The 13794-nt window shown below is 45.1% G+C and overlaps 1 pseudogene; it reads left to right on the plus strand.

The window, feature by feature from the left end:
• The window catches only part of LOC135517114 (nuclear receptor coactivator 2-like), a 170854-nt pseudogene that overhangs the window by 47581 nt on the left and 109479 nt on the right, over positions 1–13794 (plus strand).

Genomic DNA, 13794 nt, shown 5'->3' on the forward strand with positions numbered 1-13794 from the left:
TAAGGGGGCTGAATAATTTTGCGCGCCCAATTTTTCAGTTTTTGATTTGTTAAAAAAGTTTGAAATATCCAATAAATGTCGTTCCACTTCATAATTGTGTCCCACTTGTTGTTGATTCTTCACAAAAAAATACAGTTTTATATCTTTATGTTTGAAGCCTGAAATGTGGCAAAAGGCCGCATAGTTCAAGGGGGCCGAATACTTTCGCAAGGCACTGTATGTGTGTATATATATATATACACAGTGCCCTCCGCTAATATTGGCACCTTGGTAAATATGAGCAAAACGGGCTGTGAACTTTTCTTTGCTGTTTATCCTCTTGGTGTTTTCATTTTAAAATATTCACAAAAACCAAACCTAAATATTTTTCTCCGAGACATGCGTGCCACAGTTATTGGCACCCCTCGAAATTCTTATGAAGTATATTCCATTTAATATCTGAGTGATTAGGAACACTTGGTAAGCCATAACTTCCTGTTTCACTGGGGTATAAATATGAGGTGACACACAGGCCAAGTTACACACATCCATCACTATGGGAAAGACCTGACAAAACACTAATGATGTGTGACAGAAGGTTGTTGAGCTGCACAAATCAGGAACTGGCGATAAGAAAATATCTCAACGGTTGGAAATGGTAATTTCCTCTATCAGGGCAATAATTAAAGAAGTTTAAAGCAACTGGAGATGTTAACGATTGGCCTGGAAGAGGACGTGGGTCTGTATTGACCCCACGCACAGTGAGGAGGATGGTTCGAGTGGACAATAAAATCTCCAAGGATCACAGCTGGAGAATGACAGACGTTAGTTGGGTCTTTGGGGTCAACGTGTTAAACTCTGAGGATCAGACACCACCGACATTAACCACAAGTTGTTTGGGAGGGAGGAACCTGCTGTTCCTTCTCTCGCTCTCTGCCATAAAACAAAAGTATTTGCTGTCATCAAACAGTTATCCGAACGTTACTGGATATTTCAAATGGTACCGGGTTCTACGCTCAGATGAGACTAAAATAGAGCTTTTTGGCGCAGGCAGGCAGGACAGCCATGCAGAAAAGTACCTCGTCCCCACTGTGAAGTAATGGTGGAGGACCTTTGATGTTATGGGCCTGTTTTTGTTTTGTTTTTCTTCCAAAGGTTCTGGACAACTTGTTAGGATACATGTTATCATGGACTCTTATCAAATACCAGCAGATATTAAGTCAAACCCCGACTGACTCTGCTAGGAAGGCGCTAAACTGGGCCGTGGTTGGATTTTCCAGCAGGACAATGATCCAAAACACATCTCAGAATCAACACAAAAATAGTTAACCTTAAGTCTGTGGTTAATTTTTACGTGGCCATCCCAGTCCCCTGACCGAAAACCTGTGCGATTGGCTGAAGAGGAGAGTCCACAAAGCATAGACCTCGGGAGTCTGAAGGATCTGGAGGGATTCAGTATGGAGGAATCCACTGGGTCCACTATATGGCAGTGGAGTGTGGGGTCCACTATATGTCACATGCTCTGTGTCACCTGGTTGTTCTCCCATCTCATTGGTTGCTGGTGTGACAAGGTTTCTGAGGGGCAGAGGGGGGTAGCAGAGAGCGAGATCAATGCTATCGAGATCAACGATCAGATTTATTTACAGATGTACCTTGTCAGCTCGGGGGTTTGAACTTGCAACCTTCCGGTTACCAGTCCAACGCTCTAACCACTAGGCTACCCTGTCACCCCTGATTACAGTCACCCCGAGATTATAGTTTCTGGATTTGACCATATTAATAACCTTAAGGCTCGTATTTGTGTGTTATTATGTTATAATTAAGTCTATGATTTGATATAGAAGTCTGACTGAGCGAGGGTAGGCAGCAGCAGGCTCGTAAGCATTCATTCAAACAGTACTTTCCTGCGTTTTGCCAGCAGCTCTTCGCAATGCTTCAAGTATCGTGCTGTTTATGACTTGAAGCCTCTCAACTCCCGAGATTAGGCTGGTGTAACCGATGTGGAATGGCTAGCTAGTTAGCGGGGTGCGCGCTAATAGCGTTTCAAACGTCACTCGCTCTGAGACTTCGTGGTTGTTCCCCTTGCTCTGCATGGGTAACGCTGCTTCGAGGGTGGCTGTTGTCGTTGTGTTCCTGGTTCGAGCCCAGGTAGCGGCGAGGAGAGGGACGGGAGCTATACTTTTACACTGGCAATACTAAAGTGACTATAAGAACATCCAATAGTCAAAGGTATATGAAATACAAATCGTATAGAGAGAAATAGTCCTATAATTCCTATAATAACTACAACCTAAAACTTCTTACCTGGGAATATTGAAGACTCATGTTAAAAGGAACCACCAGCTTTCATATGTTCTCATGTTCTGAGCAGGGAACAGAAATGTTAGCTTTTTTACATGGCACATATTGCACTTTTACTTTCTTCTCCAACATTTTGTTTTTGCATTATTTAAACCAAATTGAACATATTTCATTATTTATTTGAGGCTAAATATATTTTATTTATTTATTATATTAAGTTAAAAAAGTGTTCATTCAGTATTGTAATTGTCATTATTACACCGATTAATCAGACAATTGTTTTTGGTTATCTGCTTTTTTGGTCCTCCAATAATCAGTATCGGTATTGGCGTTGAAAAATCAGAATTGGTCGACCTCTGGAATAGGGTGCCTCTGGGACTCCTCTCCCCTCCAGCTTCTCATCCACTTGGCTGGTGTTAGCAGTTAACACAGACCACAAAGCAAATCAGGGGGAGAAAAATAGGTTTATTCAAAGAGAACAAATCATAGTTCATATGGCTCCCTAGTGGCACAGTGGTCTAAGGCATTGCATCTCAGTGCAAGAGGCGTCGCTACAGTCCCTGGTTTCGATTCCAGGCTGTATCACAGTGGTCTAAGGGCACTGCATCTCAGTGCTAGAGGCGTCACTACAGACCCTGGTTTGATTCCAGGCTGTATCACAACAGGCCTTGATTGGGAGCCCCATAAGGCGGCGCACAATTGGCCCAGAGTCGGGTTTGAGTTTGCCAGATTAGCCTGTCATTGTAAATAAGAATTTGTTCTTAACTGACTTGCCTAGTTAAATATTATTTTTTATTTTTTATTAAAATTGTTTTTATGCTGGGACGTGGATGGTCATTCTTCCCTGTTGTCAATGTCTTCTCCACAGAACAAAGAGAACAGGATGTAATTTATAACCCAACCCTAGCCTGTAGTTGACCAATTAGAATTCCTTGCAATAAAATTTGGCCAATGGCAAAAATGCCAAGTATCCCGTTTCAGGCTCAATGTATAGACAATTCGGACCAATGAGAACTTGCTAGATGAAGCTATGAGTCCCGGATTGAAATTCCTCCCGTGTCTCTGACCCATTAATCATTAATTCCCCATTACAGAATAACAACTATTTCCATTGATCGTTAATCCCCTCTTGACCTTTAGTCCTCTTGACCTTTTAGTCCTCTGCGTTGTGTATTTGTCTTGACATATTCTTACACTGGGATACAGAAGTGTGTTTAACACCTGATGTAATCTCAACCACCGACACACACACACACACACACAGGGCTGCCAGGACTGACTGAGCCTAAACATTAGACCCTACACTGACAGGGACTTGGACTTTGACTGTTGTAGTCGAATCAGAAGTCATTGCAGTCAACTTTGGAAATAGATTGAATTCATTATATGTATCACAAACTGATTCATTATATTTATCACAAACTGATTCATTATATTTATCACAAACTGATTCATTATATTTATCACAAAACTGATTCATTATATTTATCACAAAACTGATTCATTATATTTATCACAAACTGATTCATTATATTTATCACAAACTGATTCATTATATTTATCACAAACTGATTCATTATATTTATCACAAACTGATTCATTATATTTATCACAAACTGATTCATTATATTTATCACAAACTGATTAAATATAATGAATCAATTTTGTGATAAACTGAATCCATCCATTTCTATGTATTATAAACTGATTCAATCTATTGTTATTTATGTGATAAGAATGGCCCCGTTGTCAATGGGTGGTTGTTTAATAAATGTACATACTTGGAACAGGCTAGTTAATAGGCTTCAGATATGACAGTCAATGGGGGCTCAGTGTTCTGCTGAGGGTTTAATGGCATTTAGCTGTCCCTCAGTGTTCTGCTGAGGGTTTAATGGCATTTAGCTGTCCCTCAGTGTTCTGCTGAGGGTTTAATGGCATTTAGCTGTCCCTCGGTGTTCTGCTGAGGGTTTAATGGCATTTAGCTGTCCCTTAGTGTTCTGCTAAGGGTTTAATGGCATTTAGCTGTCCCTTAATGTTCTGCTGAGGGTTTAATGGCATTTAGCTGTCCCTTAGTGTTCTGCGGAGGGTTTAATGGCATTTAGCTGTCCCTCAGTGTTCTGCTGAGGGTTTAATGGCATTTAGCTGTCCCTCAGTGTTCTGCTGAGGGTTTAATGGCATTTAACTGTCCCTTAGTGTTCTGCTGAGGGTTTAATGGCATTTAGCTAAATGTAATGTAAATGTAACTGTCCCTTAGTGTTCTGCTGAGGGTTTAATGGCATTTAACTGTCCCTTAGTGTTCTTCTGAGGGTTTAATGGCATTTAGCTGTCCCTTAATGTTCTGCTGAGGGTTTAATGGCATTTAACTGTCCCTTAGTGTTCTCTATCAACCTAATAAACCTGTATTTCAAGTCAATACTACCATGATGTGAAACTGTGACTGAGTGTTTCTTGCCAGGGGGAGATGGATGATTCATTAAGTTAGGGTTGTTTGAGTGGTTGAAGTAGTCTACAGTTTGATAGTTAATGGCTTTCTGACAGTCACCAAATTATCATTGGTTTCGAAAGCTGTGTGTAATTAGCTGTTCTTTCCCTTTTGTCAAATCAAATCTTTAGAGTTTCTCAATTAACCTAATTTACCAGTGTTAACACAAGTCAAGAAACGTGCGTGTGTGTGTGTGTGTGTGTAACCCCGATTTAACAGTGTGTCTTCCTGTCTGGTCACTAGGTAGAAGAGGTGGATGAAGGGTTGCCCTCCCAGCAGCCATGATGCCCTGAATAGCTGACTGGAGTCTGTACCAGAACCTAGGTACTGTGACACACACCCCCACACTGAGACACACACACACCCCCACACCGAGACGCACACACACACATTCCCTTGAAGAATCCTGGGATGCACAGTGTCCTATTTTACTTGTGTGTTTACTGGCAGTCTTAACCTTGTACAAAATTACTGATCGTTAACTGCTCTGTCTCACACACTTCTGTCGTGGACGTGTTCTCTTTCAGTCGAGTCGGTTCGACATCTCACTATGGGACACGCCCTCTTGAGGGTCATTGGTTGAAGCCTTATTCAATCATGCATAACAGGCAAATCAGAGCTTTATGGATGTGATCACCCCTCCCCCCCGTGTGTTTACATATCACCCTGCTCGGATTTCCTCTTCACGAGTCTATTTGGTTACTAGCCCCGTTATGCAGCTTTCTTCAGAAAACTAGCCCTCAACTCCACTGTTCCTGTCGGTGTGGGTTACCGCCTTGCCACAGAGCATTGAGTGGCGTATTTTACATTTTCAGGAATTCTGCTAACTTCAGCTTCACTTTGCAGAGTGAAGTTAGCTTGTTAGCCAAGCTATTTGTTGTCAGGTAGCTACAGTACACCTCTTGCCTGCCCTACACACATTTGCCATTGTTAGCTAGCCAGCTCCACTGCTCTTAGCATCCCGCTAATATCAGATTCCACACACATTTGAGCTACTTCTACCCGGGGTCTCTAGCTCTGTCGGTTCCCACCGTTCGGGGTTAGCTAGCTGAACTTTTGAGTGTCTTGGCTAGTTAGTGGGTTAATGGCACAATAAACACCCATTCGGTTTTGTTTGACGAGCACGCGCTGTTTGTTTTTCAGTGTGTTACGCCACCAGTTGATGCACCATCCCTTTTTACATTGTTAAAAAGGTAACTCAGCAGTTCATTCTACCTCAAGTTAGCTAGTTTACACACCCGAGTCATAACACTTGGTATCTCACGCTACGGCTCGTCGAGCTGGCTACCATCACGCAGGTGTAGATAGCCAGCTAATTAGCTAGCATCACCGTGTAAAGATGCCATTTATTTCCCACCACCCTGGTAAATAAAGCTTTCTGTTTCTACTTACTTGGCTTAAGCTCACGTTACCCTGTGTCTCTCTCGACTTCGCGTCGTAGCAGCAGCGTGGGCAGACTTAAGCGTCTTGGCATAAATTGGTGACTGACTGGTTGATCTGCGCCGGACACTCGGGCTCAAGCAGCACGAGCACACAGCCCAGCTGTTGTCGCACCTGCTCGCTCTAGGCTTCAGGATAAATCACCTGCTCGCTCTAGGCTTCAGGATAAATCACCTGCTCACTCTAGGGTTCAGGATAAATCACCTGCTCTCTCTAGGGTTCAGGATAAAACACCTGCTCTCTCTAGGGTTCAGGGTAAAACACCTGCTCTCTCTAGGGTTCAGGATAAAACACCTGCTCTCTCTAGGGTTCAGGGTAAAACACCTGCTCTCTCTAGGGTTTAGGGTAAAACACCTGCTCTCTCTAGGGTTCAGGATAAATCACCTGCTCGCTTCAGGATAAATCACCTGCTCTCTCTAGGGTTCAGGATAAAACACCTGCTCTCTCTAGGGTTCAGGGTAAATCACCTGCTCTCTCTAGGCTTCAGGGTAAAACACCTGCTCTCTCTAGGCTTCAGGGTAAAACACCTGCTCTCTCTAGGGTTCAGGGTAAAACACCTGCTCTCTCTAGGGTTTAGGATAAATCACCTGCTCTCTCTAGGGTTTAGGATAAAACACCTGCTCTCTCTAGGGTTCAGGGTAAAACACCTGCTCTCTCTAGGGTTTAGGATAAAACACCTGCTCTCTCTAGGGTTTAGGATAAAACACCTGCTCTCTCTAGGGTTCAGGATAAAACACCTGCTCTCTCTAGGGTTTAGGGTAAAACACCTGCTCTCTCTAGGGTTCAGGGTAAAACACCTGCTCTCTCTAGGGTTTAGGATAAATCACCTGCTCTCTCTAGGCTTCAGGGTAAAACACCTGCTCTCTCTAGGGTTCAGGATAAATCACCTGCTCTCTCTAGGGTTCAGGGTAAATCACCTGCTCTCTCTTTGGGAGTTCAGGGTAAAACACCTCAGTCACTAGGATAAAACACCTGCTCTCTCTAGGTTCATGATAAATTTCTGCCTGCTCTCTCTAGGGTTTAGGATAAAACACCTGCTCTCTCTAGGCACAGGATAAAACACCTGCTCTCTCTAGGGTTCAGGGTAAAACACCTGCTCTCTCTAGGGTTCAGGGTAAAACACCTGCTCTCTCTAGGGTTCAGGATAAAACACCTGCTCGCTCTAGGCTTTGGGAGAAATCAGGCCAAAAGCAACATCAGTCACGTACTGGATGTGTCCATGGCTTCTTGGGCTCATGGTCTCCATGATTGTGGTATTTCTGCTTGGTCTCCTCCTCATGAGAGACTTCCAGCGTTAGGTGACCTCACTCCGCTTGGACCCGTCTCTCTACTGGCACAGGTGCTCACTTCTTAATTATTATTATTATTATTGTTTTTTCAAATGTAACTTTTATTTAACTAGGCAAGTCAGTTTACAATGACGTCCTACACCGGCCAATCCCGGACGACTCTGGGCCAATTGTGCAGCGTCCTATGGGACTCTCAATTAGGCCACTTGTGATACAGCCTGGAATCTAACCAGGGTCTGTAGTGACGCCTCTAGCACTGAGATGCAGTGCCCTTAGACCACTGTGATACAGCCTGGAATCTAACCAGGGTCTGTAGTGACGCCTCTAGCACTGAGATGCAGTGCCCTTAGACCACTGTGATACAGCCTGGAATCTAACCAGGGTCTGTAGTGACGCCTCTTGCACTGAGATGTAGTTCCTTAGACCACTGTGATACAGCCTGGAATCTAACCAGGGTCTGTAGTGATGCCTCTAGCACTGAGATGCAGTTCCTTAGACCACTGTGATACAGCCTGGAATCTAACCAGGGTCTGTAGTGACGCCTCTATCACTGAGATGCAGTTCCTTAGACTACTGCACCACTCGGGAGCCACTTCTCTCTGCAAAGTGTCTATCGGCACTTCCAATGCTGGAGAGACCCATCTCTCTTGACGCGGGACTTCCCGACTGGGAGAGTCTTCACGCGCGGAGTAGTGACTGGTTGCATCACTACAGAGATGGGGGCAGTCCACGAGGGCGTACGGTGAACTTGTTCGGCGGCTCGTTGTGCTTCCCCTCACTCCTTTGAGGTTGTAACGCCTGGATGTTCCCTGCTGGTGCACACAGTCCCCTCCCTGGTGCCCACAGTCCCCTCCCTGGTGCCCTCAGTCCCCTCCCTGGTGCCCTCAGTCCCCTCCCTGGTGCCCTCAGTCCCCTCCCTGGTGCCCTCCCCTCCCTGGTGCCCAGTCCCCTCCCTGGTGCCCCCCTCCCCCTGGTGCCCACAGTCCCTCCCCTGGTGCCCACAGTCCCCTCCTGGTGCACACAGTCCCCTCCCTGGTGCCCACAGTCCCCTCCCTGGTGCCCTCAGTCCCCTCCCTGGTGCCCACAGTCCCCTCCCTGGTGCCCACAGTCCCCTCCCTGGTGCCCTCAGTCCTTGGTGCTGGAGAGTTTATGTTTTTATTTATTATAGATCCCCGTTAGTTCCTGTCAAGACAGCAGCTACTCTTCCTGGGGTTTATTATCGATCCCCATTAGTTTCTGCCAAGGCAGCAGCTACTCTTCCTGGGGTTTATTATGGATCCCCATTAGTTCCTGCCAAGGCAGCAGCTACTCTTCCTGGGTTTATTATAGATCCCCATTAGTTCCTGTCAAGGCAGCAGCTACTCTTCCTGGGGTTTATTATGGATCCCCATTAGTTCCTGACAAGGCAGCAGCTACTCTTCCTGGGGTTTATTATGGATCCCCATTAGTTCCTGACAAGGCAGCAGCTACTCTTCCTGGGGTTTATTATGGATCCCTATTAGTTCCTGCCAAGGCGGCAGCTACTCTTCCTGGGGTTTATTATGGATCCCCATTAGTTCCTGACAAGGCAGCAGCTACTCTTCCTGGGGTTTATTGTGGATCCCCATTAGTTCCTGCCAAGGCAGCAGCTACTCTTCCTGGGGTTTATGTCAAGGCAGCAGCTACTCTTCCTGGGGTTTATTATGGATCCCCATTAGTTCCTGTCAAGGCAGCAGCTACTCTTCCTGGGGTTTATTATAGATCCCCATTAGTTCCTGTCAAGGCAGCAGCTACTCTTCCTGGGGTTTATTATGGATCCCCATTAGTTCCTGCCAAGGCAGCAGCTACTCTTCCTGGGTTTATTATAGATCCCCATTAGTTTCTGCCAAGGCAGCAGCTACTCTTCCTGGGTTTATTATGGATCCCCATTAGTTTCTGCCAAGGCAGCAGCTACTCTTCCTGGGTTTATTATGGATCCCCATTAGTTCCTGTCACGGCAGCAGATTCTCTTCCTGGGGTTTATTATGGATCCCCATTAGTTCCTGTCAAGGCAGCAGCTACTCTTCCTGGGGTTTATTATGGATCCCCATTAGTTCCTGCCAAGGCAGCAGCTACTCTTCCTGGGGTTTATTATGGATCCCCATTAGTTCCTGTCAAGGCAGCAGCTACTCTTCCTGGGGTTTATTATGGATCCCCATTAGTTCCTCTCAAGGCAGCAGGTACTCTTCTTGGGGTCCAGCAAAATGAAGGCAGTTTATACAATTTTAAAACATTACAATACATTGACAAATTTCACAATACGCTGTGTGCCCTCAGGCCCCTACTCCACCACTACCACATCGAATATACATTTGATTTGTCACATACACATGGTTAGCAGATGTTAATGGTCACATGCACATGGTTAGCAGATGTTAATGGTCACATGCACATGGTTAGCAGATGTTAATGGTCACATGCACATGGTTAGCAGATGTTAATGGTCACATGCACATGGTTAGCAGATGTTAATGGTCACATGCACATGGTTAGCAGATGTTAATGGTCACATGCACATGGTTAGCAGATGTTAATGGTCACATGCACATCGTTAGCAGATGTTAATGGTCACATGCACATGGTTAGCAGATGTTAATGGTCACATGTACATGGTTAGCAGATGTTAATGCGAGTGTAGCGAAATGCTTCTAAATTCATATGTAGCTATAGTGAGTATGATGGATGAAACCCGTTACTCCCTAATAATCGAACAGACCTCAAAAAGCAGTTGGATGGATGAGTTATATTGCTATGTACCACAGCAGGCTTCTCAGAAAACGGGCTATTGGCAATCAGGGCGTTTTTGTAAGTGTCCCACAGTGCGATGTCGAACCGAATTGCTCTACGGACAATTCCTTCAACCCCTTGGCTTGGTTTCTGCTCTGACATTCACTGTCAACTGTGGGACCTTATATAGACAGGTGTGTCTTTCCAAATCATGTCCAATCAATTGAATTTACCACAGGTGGACTCCAATCAAGGTAGAACCATCTCAAGGCTGTTAAATGGAAACAGGGTTGAGTTTATTTTATTTCTTACAGAGACAGTGCACATTAATCAACGTTTCAGTAAAAGTGTCGGTTTTAGCCAGCCGACTAATTTTCAACCGCAGTCCCTGGGCAGGTTATTAAAAACAATTACAATATAGACAATCATTGAGCAGTGAGCACACACAGAGCAACAAGTAAGGACAAGTAAGACGTAGCGACGTAGCATGCAGACAGAGCAACATAGGACAAGCAAGACGTAGCATGCAGACAGAGCAACATAGAACAAAAAGCAGCAAGACAAAATTCATACAAGCAACAAAGTGTTTCCACACCTCACAAGCTACAGACAACATGGAAAGTGGAAACACACAGCTAGGGATTATGATCACAAATCTGATTGACCTTTAGGCCATGTGGTCGTACATCTTGTGAAAGTGTGATTAGGGGGTGCAGTTATGTGTGTCTGATTGGTGCACCCGAGCTCAATTTCGAGTCTCATTTCAAAGGGTCTGAATACTTATGTCAATTTCAAAAAACCTGCTTCCGCTTTGTCATGTTGGGGCGTTGTGTGTAGATTGATGAAGATGTAAAGCAAAATGAATAAAAGGTCAAGGGGACTGCTGTATAGGTGCCATTAGGGATCCAGAGTTGAAGGCTAATTCTGCTCATTTTCATTCTCATATTCATTATCTCCAGCACCATACCAATGTCTCCATACGCAAAAACGAGAGAGGAGCGAGAGAGGCCCTGCTAACCCCCGTGACGGATCGCTCTCTCTGTTTGGGGGAAAATAAATTACCCATGATGCAATTCCTCCCACGTCCTAACAGAGAATACCTCCCTCCCTCCTTACGGACTGTCCATATGGAGCAGAAGAAGCCATTCGGGGTCATTGCGACACGGCTGCAACATTTTTTAAAAATATATATATTATTCTACAGTGTAGGGGGACACGTCCCAAATGGGACCACATTGTAGGGCACTACGTTTGACCAGGGCCCATAGGGCTGAAAGCCAATGTTTCTAGGCTCTTGTTACAGTAGACTAAGACTTCAAATCAATGCGTCCCCCCCTTCTTACTCTCTTAACTAGTGCTTTTGATATTCCATGTAGATGAATGCACAGTCATGGCCCGTGCAGGCTAGTGGATCCCCATAACCACTGGGTGTGTCTCTGTAGACCGAAGCCCACTAACCCACATGATTATAGGCATGCTACGCTGGCACATGGCCCCTTGGCAGACTTGAGACAAAGCCATAGTCTACCAAATGCACCCTATTTCCTATGGGAGCTAGTCTAAAGTAGTGCACTATATAGGGAATAGGGTGCCATTTTGGACTGTCTGGCAGTGAGAGGCGGTTTTGTGTGTTGTAATGTGACTGAAACGGGCGATTCGGTGTTTTGAAGACCATTTACACACACACACACTGTCACGAAGCCAGTAAACAAAAAAGGGAGACAACGAGTAGATATAAGGACTAATAAAAATATATTTATTAACTGAGGTAACCTATGTACAATTAACTATGGCGTGTTTGTAGTCACTAATCAGTAGTGTAAGTGAGTGGTTGCGTTTATAGATGTGATAGATGCCAAAGCAAACAAACCAGCCACAAAAAAACCCACGACCAAAATCCAACAGTGTGTCTGCATGGAGAGAGTCTCCTCAATGACTAGGGGAAGTGGTGTATTTATCCTGGGACACACCCAGGCCCAGGTGTGTCCCGTTTCGCTGACGACCCTCCCGGCTCCGCCCACCGACATCCTAATAAGGAAAACAAGAGCAAAGAGAGAGAATACAGCAGATTGGAAGGGTCGTCACACACACACCACTCATTCATCACAACAGACCCCCCCCCCCCCGCAGCAGGGTAACACTCAAAGCGTTGTCTCACTATGTTGTTATGGCAACTGGTTAGAAATTGTCAAACATGATTATTAAGGATCCATTGTTTTAATGGTGTGCTGCTTTAAAATCAGTGTGTGTTTAGGCTTTACCCTGTGGAACAACCCCTCCCACTTGGGTTCGAGAGTTGTCCTTGTATGTGTTCTTAGCAGAGTTCTAGAGTTGTCCCTGTATGGGTTCTTAGCAGAGTTCTAGAGTTGTCCCTGCATGGGTTCTTAGCAGAGTTCTAGAGTTGTCCCTGTATGGGTTCTTAGCAGAGTTCTAGAGTTGTCCCTGCATGGGTTCTTAGCAGAGTTCTAGAGTTGTCCCTGCATGGGTTCTTAGCAGAGTTCTAGAGTTGTCCCTGTATGTGTTCTTAGCAGAGTTCTAGAGTTGTCTTTGTGTGTTCTTAGCAGAGTTCTAGAGTTGTCCCTGTATGGGTTCTTAGCAGAATTCTAGAGTTGTCCCTGAATTCTGAGCAGGCCACACACATACCTACCTAGCTACCGACACCTCCAACCACTTCACTCCAGTGCAACATGCCACTCAGTCAATTGATTTATCCACCATTCCTTTTCATAACTTCTGAAGTTCCCGGTCTGACTGATTGTGTGACTGTGACAAATTTCTCTGTGTGCTCCTCAGTTGACTGAATGGTTGTCATTATTCTGTAGTGGATCCTATATATGTTGACTGAATGGTTGTCATTATTCTGTAGTGGATCCTATATATGTTGACTGAATGGTTGTCATTATTCTGTAGTGGATCTTATATACTGTATGTTGACTGAATGGTCATTATTCTGTAGTGTGACGTATCCTGCAGTTGAAGTCGGAAGTTTATATACACTTAGGTTGGAGTCATTATAGACTATAGTGCAAATAGTGGTAGCCATTTGATTAGCAGTTCAGGAGGGATGCCAAGGAACTTGAAGCTCTCAACCCGCTCCACTACAGCCCCATCGATGAGAATGGGGGCGTGCTCTGTCCTCCTTTTCCTGTAGTCCACAATCGTCTCCTTTGTCTCTATCACGTTGAAGGAGAGGTTTTTGTACTGGCACCACATGGTCAGGTCTCTGACCTCCTCCCTATAGGATGTCTCATCGTTGTTGGTGATTAGACCTACCACTGTTGTCATCTGCAAACTGAGTGATGGTGTTGGAGTCGTGCCTGGCCATGCAGTCATGAGTGAACAGGGAGTATAGGAGGGGACTGAGCACGCACCCCTGAGGGGCCCCCGTGTTGAGGATCCGTGTGGCAGATGTGTTGTTACCTACCCTTACCACCTGGGGAGGCCCGTCAGGAAGTCCAGGGTCCAGTTGCAGAGGGAGGTGTTTAGTCCCAGGACCCCTAGCTTAGTGATGAGCTTAATGGGCACTATGGTGTTGAACGCTGAGCTGTAGTCAATGAA

Source organism: Oncorhynchus masou, chromosome 28 (assembly GCF_036934945.1).
Source record: "Oncorhynchus masou masou isolate Uvic2021 chromosome 28, UVic_Omas_1.1, whole genome shotgun sequence".
Lineage (NCBI taxonomy): Eukaryota > Metazoa > Chordata > Actinopteri > Salmoniformes > Salmonidae > Oncorhynchus > Oncorhynchus masou.